The sequence below is a fragment of the Culex quinquefasciatus genome, chromosome 3, assembly GCF_015732765.1.
Source record: "Culex quinquefasciatus strain JHB chromosome 3, VPISU_Cqui_1.0_pri_paternal, whole genome shotgun sequence".
NCBI lineage: Eukaryota > Metazoa > Arthropoda > Insecta > Diptera > Culicidae > Culex > Culex quinquefasciatus.
The window spans coordinates 84,199,712-84,213,866 of NC_051863.1; positions in this window are offsets into that span (position 1 = coordinate 84,199,712).

Below are 14,155 nucleotides of genomic sequence, written 5' to 3' on the forward strand. Positions count from 1 at the left end.
ATGATAATATCAGTCCTTCCTTTATAATCGTTGATCGGAGGGCACGCCGCCGGTTGAGTTTGTCGTAGTAATTGTGTTCCAAAGTAACAGGGTGTTAACTGTGTTTCCTATTTTAGTCGATTGCGGGCGTGTGAGGCCACGCGCTTGCCATACTGAATTATTTGTGTCTTTTTTGTTGAGTAATTGTTTTTTTTTGTGCTTTTGTAAACTTAATTAATTGTTTTGTGATTTTCAAAGCCCTTCCTATATCATCGTTGATCGGAAGGCACGGCGTCGGGTTTATTGCGTTTAAATTTTTCGAATAAGGTTTTATTTTTTTGCGGTGAAAAAGCCATTTCTATATAATGATCGAAAGACTCACTGACAATTTGGATCGTCGAGTTAATAGTGGAGCAAAATAATTGTGTGTGAGTGATTTTGTGTGTTAACCAGAAAGACCTTCCCATAGCAACGTTGCTCGGAAGGCTCGCCGACGGGTCTGTTATGGAAGTCCTCCCCATAGCGTCGTAGCTCGGGAGGCATCGAAAAGCCAATACCTTATCCTACTAACCCCAAAAAAAATTAATCACGTGATGCTTGAAAGAGATGCTGTGGATTCAACGGTCTCAAGCGGTATCAACAAGTATATAGCGAAAAACTATGTGCTTGATGAGTCTGCAACTTCAACTATCGGACTAACATTCCTCCCTTTCGTTAAACTGCAGGCTTCTTGGGAGGGCGCCGGTATTGACACTAATAAAGTAGGGATCTTCAGAGGTTAAACAGTGAACGGATGGTTGGCTCCCACTGATCATTTTTGATTCATTGTTTAACTTCAGCTGATCCGTCAATAACGGAGTAGCAGCTTATTGGCAGTCAACCATGCTCATGCTCATGCTCAATGTTAACTTATAAGCATTAAAGTTTCATCTTATTTGGTGGACTCATATAATGTAGAAAAACATAAATAAAAAGATTTTGCTTTAAGCGGGAAAGGGTTAAAAAACATGTCTGATAAGGCCGTTGCAAATATTTTTCAAATATCTTCCTCCACTTTGTTCAACCACCTTGCACGATGCGCCCCCCTCCGCCGCGTTTCAACCGGCTCCGAATTAAACACCAACTTCACCGGATTGATTGTCTGGTTCGGTAGGCGCGCATCCAGCGCGTCCGGCATTTTTGCGATGTGTCCGGCCCACCGGATTCGGCCAGCCTTGGCGACCTTCCGAATACCTGGCTTGCCGTAGAGTTGTGCCAGCTCGTGGTTCATCCTTCTCCTTCATACATTGTGCTCACGTACGCCGCTAAAGATCGTCCTAAGCACTCGCCGTTCGAAAACTTCAAGCGCTTGCAGGTCCTCCTCGAGTATCGTCCACGTCTTGTGCCCATAGAGAACGACCGGTCTTATCAGCGTTTCGTACATGGTGCACTTTGTACGTCGGAAAAGATGACCAGACCGTATAGGGTCTTGTGGAGTCCATAGTAGGCACGACTACCGGTGATGATGCGCCTTCGAATTTCTCTGCTGCAGTTGTTGTCCGACGTACCCAACGATCCGAGGTACACAAACTCCTCCACGACCTCGAACTCGAGCCCTTAGGGACTCGGTTCCTCCTGCCTTCAGATACTTCGTCTTCGCCACATTCATCTTAAATCCAACCTTATCCGCTTCCAGCTTCAATTCGGTGTACCTCCTGGCCACCTCCTCGGACGTTCTGCCAACAATGTCCAAGTCGTCGGTATAGCAGATGAACTGGCTGGACCGGTTGATAATCATGCCCCGCATGTTGAGAAAGGCCCGCCTCATAACACCTTCAAGCCAACAGAGGCCGGAGGTACCTTCGTCTTGTCGCAGAACAGGTGGTGCGTCGGGATCTGGTACTCGCAACATTTTTGGAGGATTTGGCGCAGCAAAAAGATTTGGTCCGTCGTCGATTTCCCCTTCGCAAAACCGGCTTGGTACTTACCAACGAAATCCTATGCTTGCTCCGACAGACGACAGAGCCGATACTATCCTTACCCGCTGCTTTGTTGTTCTTCAGCTTAGTGTTAGTGTTTTTGAAACTTCTAAAAATATTCAACGAAACAACAACATTCCAATAGAGTTATCTACGTGCGCATGTATTGCGTGTACGTACACGAAAAAGATTGAGGTTAAATTTTGTACCGGCCAGCAAAACAAATGGCGTGCTAGTGTGCGTGAGATCGGGCTTAGATAACTCTATAATAAGGCCTTAAACGGGCGATTTGGTTAACTCTTGAACACTCAAACCTTAGAATTCCCAAAATATGCTACAAGTTCATCCTGTTTTGTTAGGGTGATCAAAATCTGGGCTTTCTCGGGGCTACCCCCAGAAATCAAAGATTGACCCATCACTAAGTCAAATTCCAAATTTGAGCTCATTCTAACTACGGGAACCCCTCCCTCTACACAGAAAAAAGTCATGGTTATATTACATCTGGGAAGGGGTACATCTTTTATGTCAGAAAAAAAGTATAATTTTACCTCTGAAAATGTGTAATTTTACAACTGTTTTGTAGTAATGTCGCTATTTCAGTCTGAATTGAGGTTAAAATTACATTATAAAAGAGGTAATATTCAACCTTCCAAAATTACACCTTCCAAATTTACAACAAAATTTACTGTGTAATCACTTAAAGTTTATATGGGAAAGTTTTTTTACCTGTGGAGGGTGCAATTGTTGTTCAATCTTTATCAATTCTCAGATGTAGGACCTTCATTAAATTTAGAACAACGTGCCCGAAGACATCATATTTTTAGATTTTTTGATGAAAAGTTATCAGCTTCCGAAAAGACCGCAAGTAAGGTTTTTTAATGCTTAGCATCCGCGTCGTGTACTTACTGACTATTACAGTAAAACTTACTTTAACCAATAGCTACCCTGTATTAAATGATGGATCAAAAATTATAATATAAGTTATTTTTAACTGGAATACACTAATCCTATGAACTTAATGTACAAATTGAATTGTAAGCTAACATTGAATTATCTGATACTCAATAACAATAGGATGTGCGTTAAAGTATGCAGGTATAAAACAAAATATTATTTTAATTGTACCACATATCAGGTCAAATTATGACTATAATCTAATTTACATGCACGAAACAAACAAAAAAGCTAATAAATCATTTTAAATATATTAATTTATCTTGAATTTTATGTTAATTATAGGACGAATTGTTAAGCATTTACAATGTATAATTGATTCAATGTTATTTGTATATGCGGCAACATTGTTGAAGCAGTCGGAATGAAATAAATGTTTTAAGTCCAGAAAAGTTTACAGCAATTACAAGCGTTCTATTCAGAAAAAAAACGTTGCAACTAAAATAGGGTAAATGTGTCACATTACACACGCTATAGTTTTACCGTTGATTTTAATATTCGTCCATATTTGCGAACCTGTACAAATCTGTAAATCATAATAAATGAACAAGTTTATGCTCGGGTAAGTATTTTAAATTGAAATTTCTATAGATGGTACCCTGTATGCAGCATCTAACGAAAGATTTCCAAGTTGGGTTTCACAATCACCTCGGGCACTAAAGGAGACGAAAAATTTCTTTCAATATTCCCAGATTGAAGTCTTCTCAAAGCTTTGTTGTCGATTAAAGAGAGTTGTGGCAGGCAGTGTGATACTTTTCCAGTTTTTATGTTTTTACTTTGAGTATGATTTCTTCTTTAACGAACTCGATGTTATGTTTGCTGGAGTTAGAGTTTTTTTTAAATGTTGTTTGACCTAAAAAATATGTTGTCAACGCATTTTATTTAGGTGGGCCATTCTGTCCCCCCTGCCCTAGAGAACCTGGAGTTTATTAGAGAACGGACATCTCAATCCCAAAATCCATTGTCTTGTGCTCGATTGGTACTTCAGTTTGACAGTTCTCGTGCTTCGATTGGTACTTTTTGATAGAGATGTCCGTTCTCTAATAAACTCCAGGTTCTCTACCCTACCCCTACGTGTAAACTCAACCCCCGGTGGTTGGTCACTTTTTCGTTTGACATTTTTTTAGTTGGTACCCGTTGGTTGGTTAAAGTCAAACTAAATTGTAACGAACTGTCACTTTTTACACAGCATTCACACACACTATAAAAAAACGTTTGGTAGGGTGTGTGAACTTCATGTAAAAGGGGTGTCAAACTAAAAAGTGACCCCGTTCGTTTGACAACAGTTGGTGTTAAACCATCGGGGTAGTATGAAAATTTAAAGGCATTATGAATTTCTTTCCGTTCGTTGCAATTAAAGACAAATTTAACAGATTTGTTTTATTAAGATGTCTAAAAGTACATTTCATTAAAACGATAAGGATAAGTTCATAAAAATATGTAATGCTAATGCCAGTGTTGCGTTCCTCACGCGCTCACGCGCTCGTGAGCGCTCACTTTTCGCTCATTCGTGAGGAGGAGCGCTGCGCGAGCTAGCTCACGTTTGCCCGCGCTCGCGATTGCTCCGATTTTTTCAGCTCGCGTTTGCTCCACGCTCGCGCTCGCGCTCATGTTTCGCTCACGGAGCGCTCATTTTGGACGTGTCGCTAATCATTTAACGTTTTTGAGAAAGTTTTTTCAATTCTAGATGGATTTTTTGCTTAAGGTGCAGTAGGGCTGAGGAAATATGACTTTGTGAACAAATTTTATGATATATGAATTGGAATAGCTTATTTTCATCAACCATGTTTTAAAATAAAAGGTTGGATTCGCAAGGGTCAAATCATTTTTTAGACATACAGTTGAATGTATAAATATTTTAGAATTTAAAGGCCTTATTGAAGCAGAGAGGTGAGGGGGAGGGGTATAGACGCCTAAATAAAAGGGCCTGTAAACATTAGAAAAACTTACAAAACAATGAATTGATTCAAGAGGATTTATGCTTTGGCAAGTTCGATTCAATGTTAAATACCTCGTTGATTAAAATATAACATTAAACTGTTTTATGTACCTAATCAGTGTTTTGACTACATTTCCAGATTGCGGGTCAGAATGAGCTACTATTAAAAAAAGTTATTCCGTTTATTAAATCTTTAAATGATTCAGTGATAAGAAACGGATGATCATTTCTTAAAGTTAGTCTTTATTTGGCAGACATTTCAGAAAATAGGGTAACATTTTTGAAACAGTTCTATTTTTAAATATTAGCCTCAAAATTGCTAATGGTTGAAATAACCCTTTTGACTCTAATCAAATAAATTGTCAATATTTTTCACCACAAAAAGGTTGGCTCTTTTTCCAACAAGTGGATTTTATTCAACACTTCCGTAACCAAACCTCTGAAAATATTCAATTACAAGTTATATATGATTTTTTGAACATGAATGATTGTAACTGTTTTAAAGATTATTTAAAAAAAATAAAATATACATAAATTGTCGTTTTTTTGTACATAACAACAATACAATATGGTCCAATATGGATTTGATTTGTGAACAAACAGTGCATCTCTTCACGTCATTGAATGTTTACATTATGAATTTAGTTTTTTGTCAATTGTTCGAAAAATGTCTAGATTTTAAATAGAAAGTAAATTTCGGTTCGCTGACCAAATCCATTTCATTGCTTACTTTTGTTTGTTCGACCACTTTCTTGTTTGTTTTTGCTGCCTGTTCTGTTCTGAAGTTCTGGAAACTTCGTTTCAAACAGGCAGATGCTTCAACAGGAAAAACAACTACCTACTTTGGCTCACCAGCTCACGTGAGCGCAAAATGCTCCGGTGAGCGTGAGCGAGCACGAGCTACCTGATAAAAACTCACGCTCCAGCTGGAGCGAGCAAGCCTTCCGTGAGCGCTCGCTCATTCGCAACCCTGGCTAATGCTTATATTCATTGAAAGAAATTTACCCGGGGCATTATAACTATTAGTGAGGAGGTCCACTAAAAGTTTAAAATACCCTACAATATTAGAAGTTTTATTTTTTAAAGTTGATTTTTTGAGAGGTAATTTTTGGCCAAAAAACCTACCTCAACTTTAGACTGCTGCCAAAATGACAGAATTTTTTCATGGGACGAGATGTTTCAGCAAAGCTAGAGCCGACGAGCATTTTTTTACAATTTTTAAATATTTTAAGAACTACCTATTTCATAAACCTTTGTACAAAACAATGAAATCTAAAGTTTTTCGAATAATTTTGACTATTCGTTTCATCAAAAAATTCCTTTTGTGCAGAAACAAACGTGTTTTTTGCCAGTTATAGACCCCCTTTTCCTATAGTGGACCCGGGTCCATAATCCGATTGTGGACCCGGGTCCACTTTAGGAAAACTGTTATTTTGATATCAAATTTAACCAATATTTGATGTTGTGATGTATGGTGTGGGTGTACCCCATTTGGCATAACGGGTTTTCAAGAAGGTCGTTTGGCATAATGGACGTTTGGCATAACTCGTTCAAAAAACATCGAGGACGTTTGGCATAATGGACATTTGGCATAATAGACGTTTGGCATAACTCGTTTAAAAACTATTTAGGACGTTTGGCATAATGGACGTTGTGCATAGTTATTTCTAGATTTTTTTTTGTTTTATTTTATGAGTATTCCTCATTTTCACGAATGAAAATGTATTGTTTATTTACCTTTTTATATAACTTTAAGGGTTATTATTATTTTTTCGAAAAATTAGGTATCAAATAGCATTTTTTTCCTTTTTGATAAATTTACAATAAATTTTTAATGAAATTTCGATATTTTTTATTGAAAATTTAGTTTACAGAAGGAAATACCTCTTGTTAGCTTTATATTTTTCCCCTTTCAATATAATAAGCATTAATATTTTTTAAATAAATTTTTCCTTCTTTATATGAAATTCAACTTAAAGATAAAAAAACTCTTCAAATCTTCGACAATTGAGTTGTTGTAATGCAATTTTCCCTTCTTTTGATCATAATTTAACTTGAAGAAGGAAAAATTTCTAGATAAATTCACATTTGTCCCTTCTTTTTTTCAAATTCAATCTTAAGAACACCTAGAACTGGGCAGCACTCGTCCGACACGAGTGTAGCGGTAAAATTTACAGACACAGAGAACACAGTTCTAGATGACCGAGAGAATTATGACCTCGAGTTAGAGCGTCCAATTTCCCGTCCCGGGAATTCCCGGGATTTCCCGGAAAAAAATATTTCCCGTTTCCCAGGAAATTTGTAAATTTCCCGGTAATTCCCGAAATACAAGCAGAAGTATACATTTTCCTACCTTTTTGGCACCAATGTTTTGAAATCATACAAAAAATAGTAATTGGAGAACCTGATTTGATTTTATTTATTTCTGTATATTTCATGTCATGGTTTAATTCAGATAATATTTATTTCTGAAGCATTCACCACTAGGAATATTGTTTGCTTATATGTTGGACCACAAAACATACGCTGTTATGGAATGAATATAAACTATTTTAGTTTTGACAACCTTTTAAAATGTTTTTTTTTTGTTATATCATTTGAAAATAAGATATTTACATCTTCCGGCCAAGATCAGCATTGAGATTTGTTTGACTTTTTTTTACCTTGAACATGTTGGATGGAAATTGAACTGATATAATTAAATGTTTTTAAAAAGGTTTGTGTGAGAAAAAAATGTTTCTAAGTATTCGAGAAATTACAGATTGAAGTTATAAATTTATGAAGCACGTGAGCTACCAAGGACGTAAGAGGGTTATATATTAAAAAATATCGTTGAATTACAACCACTTTTAAATACTTATTCACAAGTTGATTTTTTTTTTTTATTTTAACTTTATTAAGTTGATTTTTTTTTTTTTTATTTTAACTTTATAGTCACTGAGACAAATTTAAAAGCAATGTTATGGTTGTGAAGCATAGATTTTCACTATCCAAACACTTTTTTTTTTCAAAAAATCCTTCTCAACAAAAAAAAACTAATAATATTTTCTTTCATTTGGGACGATTTTAAAGATTTAAAAATTATAGAGTTTATATATTTTTTCAAAGTTGCATGATTTTTTACAAGCAGTCAAGCCATTAATTGATCCTCACACTCATTTTGACCATTAAAGTTGCTGTTCTATACAATTTCGTTGCAAAAGATTAATCAGAAACAGGAATAGAATAATTTTCGTTAAATGTCAAATTTCCCGGGAATTCCCGGGATTTCCCGGGAAATTTGTTGAAAATTTCCCGTTTCCCGGGAATTTTGTAAGCCCTGGAAATTGGACGCTCTACCTCGAGTTCAAAAGTTCATCCTTCAAAACAAAAAGCCTGGGTTTTTTTAAAAGGTCCAATAAACCTAAACTGCCTTGGCCACAACAGCTTGGTGACACAAGAGTAGTCAGATGTCGATGTATGACTCTTGTTGAAGATTTACTATTTTAATTAATTAATGAAATTAATTGTTTTGCAGGTTGAGCTCTCCATAAATTTTGATGGAACAATACTCTCAACCCTGTTTTTTTGGGTGAAGGGATGTCGATTTTGCTATTCTTTAAATATTTTCCAATTATATGCAATTTTCCCATCATTTTTATATTTAACTTGAAGAAGGGAAATTCTCTTAAAGATGTTCTCTTAAAACATTTCCATCATTTTTGCACATTTTTTCTCTGTTGCTTTATTTTTTGCAATAAAGTTGTTTATGCAATTTTCCCTTATTGTATTTTTTAAAAACTACTCTTAATGAAGGGACAATTGTTTAAAAAAAGAAATTATCGCTAATTAAATTGATATTTTGAATTAATTAATTAAATAGAGGTAGGTGAAAACATAAAAATAATGCTATTATCAAACATTTAAAGAGTGGCAAAATGAGAATCTTCAAAGAGACTTTTTCTTTTATAAGTTGAATTTTATATAAAAGAAGGGAACATTTCATAAACAAACTCAATTGTCGAATATTCAAAAGTAAGATATATATATATATCAAAAAAATTAGATATTCACCCTTCTAAAAGTTGAATTTAAGATAAAAGAATGGAAAATTTCATAACTAATCATTTGTCAGATATTTAAAGTAAGAAAAACTAATCATTTGTCAGATATTTAAAGTAAGAAAAAATGTACATCCCTTATTTTGGTTGAATATTAAAGAAAGGAATTATGCATAAAACAAATAATTGCAGAATATTGAAAAAAAAAAACAAACGGCACATGTTTTGAGAGATTTTGCCTTCTTTTAGCTTTGAAATTAAAGAAGAGAAAAAAAATCTTAATACCATTTCTTTATGGAAGAGCAAAATATACATACATTCTTCAGGTTGAATTCAAAAAAGGAGGGAAAAGGGAATATAGTATAAAATATTGATGGCAAAACTTACATCACTTTGTTAGTTGAATTTTAAATAAAAGAAGGAAAAATTTCATACCAAAAATTAGCTGCATAGTTTTTTAAAAGGAGAAAAATCTTGAAATTATTCAGACTCTTTCTAAAAAAATTAAATAAAATTATGGAAAAATACATTTTAAAGCTTTATTTATTATCTGTTTAGAAAATAGGAAAAAAAGCTATAAATTATTATACTTTGCAGAAAATAAATACTAATTTAATAAAACAAAAAAAATAGCAATAATTATGCCAAACGTCCATTATGCCAAACGTCCTTGATGGTTTTTGAACGAGTTATGCCAAACGTCCATTCAGCCAAATGTCCATTATGCTAAACGTCCGTGATGGTTTTTGAACAAGTTATGCCAAACGTCCATTATGCCAAATGTCCATTATGCAAACGTCCCTGATGTCTTGGTCAAACGTCTTGCTAAACGTCCTTCTTGAAAACCCGTTATGCCAAATGTCCATTATGCCCATCCACACATACATTTGCTCAGAACATGATTCTGAGTAAATATGTATACGTGAAGGTGTGTCTACGAGGTCAAACTAATAAGTTCATTTTTCGAGTGATTTTATAGCCTTTCCTCAGTAAGGTGGCGGCAGTGCGTGGCCGAATGGTTACGCTGTCCGCTTTGTAAGCGGATGATTCTGGGTTCGATTCCCATCTGCTGCAACCTTCCATCGGATGAGGAAGTAAAATGTCGGTCCCGGCCTTGGTTGTTAGGCCGTTAAGTCATTCCAGGTGTAGGAGTCGTCCCCATGCCATAAGTACAAACAACACACCAAACCAAGCCTACTCCGGTGGAATCCTAAATCTACTGTTAAAAATTTAAAAATGTCTTCCATGGCTCCAAATTTGACATGATACATATGGGTCATTCCTTCCCAAGTGACCACGCGTCCAACATCGACCTTCACCAAATCTGCTCATATTTGGCATGGGGGTTGTGCTTGCCCCAAACACAAAGAATCCCAAGTTTGGTGACATTTGGTCCATCCCCGCGCCCGTGGCACCCCCTCCTTTTCTGAGATTTTAGAAAAACCTCATTTTTAAAATGCTTTTTGCTAAGAAAAAAGTTTACAAAAAGTGAACTTTTGGGTATGCATATTTGAAGATTTTTTGACGTAAAATCGAATGGCGTACTCAAAATTTACGTACAGTGTTGCAAGATATGAAAATTTTGCGCTTTAATTTTTAAAATGCATTTTTAACCCTTTGGACGAGCACTTACGGGAAAACTGACAATTGCATTCGATTGCTGAGAGTTTTTTACATTAAATTCAATCAAAACCTTAGGGTAAATTGAATATTTTTTGAGATATCACATTTTTTAGTTGGAAAGCTCTATATTGCATAGCAAATGTTTTACTTAACCATCAATTTTCAACAGTACATTGCGTGAGAGCATAGTAGGCCTTGAAATTTGAATATTTTGACAAAGAACTTTGTCCTAAGGTTTCTATACGTGGTGGCAATCCAAAATTTTCGCGAAGCGAAAACGTTACGTGACGAATTCCCCTCTCGGCAAATTTCCCCTCTTAGGTACACGCTGGTTGGTCGAACAAACGTTTCCCAATCAGTCAATCGAGAGACGTGAGATAGATGTATCTAAAATTACTCCCACTCCACCTCATAATTTTCGGATCGTCGACGGGGCAACAAAACTAAACCTAAACCAACAAAACTCGGCTCGGTTGATCCCGAAAATTCATTCTGTTGCTGGACGTCGACGAGTCAACATCAGAGCAGATGGTCTGGTGGTCCGGGAGCAGATGGCATGGATCAGCCAAGACATGCCAGCGGCATTAGAAGGAGTCGATAATTGGAATTGGCCACCACCTGGAGTGTTCGGAGGCCCCGGGGATGTTCCGATGGGGGGACATTTGCCGAACCATAAGAGTAGGGGCAATATGGGTATCAAACTTTATGGTTTTTGATACTGGATATGAAATTTGACATTTCGGCAGTAGTGGCCACAATCCGGAGTGGCCGGAGGCCCCGGGGATGTTCCGATTGGGGGACATTTGCCGAACCATAAGAGTTGGGGCAATATGGGTATCAAACTTTATGATTTTTGACACTGGATATGAAATTTGACATTTCGGCAGTAGTGGCCACAATCCGGAGTGGTCGGAGGCCCCGGGGATGTTCCGATGGGGGGACATTTGCCGAACCAGAAGAGTAGGGGCAATATGGGTATCAAACTTTATGGTTTTTGATACTGGATATGAAATTTGACATTTCGGCAGTAGTGGCCACAATCCGGAGTGGCCGGAGGCCCTGGGGATGTTTCGATGTTGGGACATTTGCCGAACCATAAGAGTTGGGGCAATATGGGTATCAAACTTTATGGTTTTTGACACTGGATATGAAATTCCGGAGTGGTCGGAGGCCCCGGGGATGTTCCGATGGGGGGACATTTGCCGAACCATAAGAGTAGGGGCAATATGGGTATCAAACTTTATGGTTTTTGATACTGGATATGAAATTTGATATTTCGGCAGTAGTGGCCACAATCCGGAGTGGCTGGAGGCCCCGGGGATGTTCCGATGTTGGGACATTTGTCGAACCATAAGAGTTGGGGCAATATGGGTATCAAACTTTATGGTAATTATGAATCTAGTGAATCTTGGGAAAATTTGGACCAGACAATGTAATCGAAAATTTCAACAACCATCTAACAAAGTTCTTTGTCATACTGGTCATGTGTAACATAACCACCTGCACCTTTTTTTCAATTTTTTAATGGAAGCAAGTGAATGTCCCAACATTGAATTTATGTATGTATGTATGTATGTATGTATGTATGTTTGTATGTATGTATGTAGGGGAGAGTGGGGAGACTTGATCCCCGGGGACACTTGATCCCAAGCCTGTATCTCGTCAGCATGTGGGTAAAACAATTGGCTTTGTTCTAGAAAGTTGTGCGAATTTAACTAAATTTCATTGCAGAAAACAAAGAAAAAAAATAAAAAAATGTTTAGATTGAGTTACACACATTTTTCTAAAAAGTGCTGCAAAAAACTTAGAAAACATTCAAAAATAATTCCGAAAAATATTTTTTATACATGGATTGTTTGATAAACATATCAACTTCAAAACCCTTACGCATTTGACGTTAAATTTATCGTCATACTAATTTTACAATCAATTGTTTAAAAAAGTGCGTTTAGGGAGACTTGATCCCTGCATTTTTACAGCCACTGGAATCAGCCTTAAGATTAAATAATTGGGCTGGGTTTTCGTACATAGTTTCCTTCAGTATAGTTGAACATAACTTACTGCAGTTTGAACCATTTTTCAAAAGTTTTGTAAACAAAAATTACCAGCTTTTGTAAACATGCTCAATTTTGGTATATAAAAGAAAATTTTAAGTTTTTAAATATTTTGCATGCTAAACTTGTTATATTTTGAACACAAACGTACAGGTTTAATGTGAAATTGCTGTAACTTATAGAAAATTAAAAGTTTGGATGAATAAGAAACATTTTGCTTAAGATTTCTTCAAAATGTTGAATGGGGAATCAAATTACCCCCAACATTTTGAAAATGGCGGTTTAAAATATTTTTTAAAAACGCTTGGCATGATTTGAAGAGTTTATCTGATGAAATACCCTTATCAGCCAAACATAGTTGTATGTTTAAGCTTTCAATTCATGCAAAAAGTTCATAGTTTTGTGAGAAATTGACAGAGTTATGTGCGATACAAAAAAAGGGGATCAAGTCTCCCCACTCTCCCCTATGCATTTGAACCCCCGTCGTGGCAGGACTTGACGTAGTTAACGGATATAAGAAAATGTAACTTCAGGTCAAAACTGGACCCACTAAACATTAATCAAATGGGCTCATATTATCACGCTAGCTTCTGGGGTCATAAAACTAGAAAATTCCTGTTAAAGCGCTCGAAATTAAACATTTTGTTATTTTCTTATATCCGTGAACCACGCCAAGTCCTGCCAAGACGGGGGTTCAAATGCATACATATAGTACATACATACATAAGGCTACCAACTGTACGGATTTTTTCCTTACCGTACGGATTTTCGACCCTCTCCACGGATTTTAAACAGGCCGGAATTTTTGTACGGAATTTTTCGCATAGTACGGATTTGTACGGAATTTTAACAACTTTTTAAAAAATCCATTGCTTTTTTGATTGGGTCAAAGCTTTTGCTAATTAGATATTTTTATTTAACTGTCAGTTTGGGGTTTTCCTCAGTTCAAACTTGATTGTCAATAATTGTTCTTTTCAAATTCCTTACTAAACATATTTATCAAATAAAAGATCAAAAGGCTTTCTAAAGCTTGTGAAAACCTTGTGATGTGCTTGTATTTATAGGACCTTTCCAATAAAAACTCTAGAAAAAACTTGATATTTCGTAAACTTTTAAACGTTTAACAAAAATATGTCTAATTCCCAAATTCCAAAATTATCTAAATAATTCCTTGACATTTTTTGTTATACCATGGTGTCATGTCGGTAAAGTATACGGATTTTTGCTCAGAAAGAGTTGGTAGCCTTATACATACATAAATTCAATTTTGCGACATTCACTTGCTTCCGTTAAGGAATTTAAAAAAAATATTCAAATTTCAAGGCCTACCATTTTAAAGAAAATACAGATCTGTTATAAAATAATCTGGCATCGTTGGTACGTACACAAAAAAGATTGAGGTTAAATTTTGTCCGGCCAGCAAAATAAGATGGTGCGACAGTGTGTGTACGCGAAACGTCATAAAGCTCTATAGGGAGACTGGTCGAAGTGAATTTGACGTTCCCATGTTTGACGTATCCAAACGAGCATTTGCCTTTACGCCTAGCAAAACATGCTAGTGTTAGCAAGCTCAAAACATACGTTGCCAGATCGATTAACCAAAGTCTG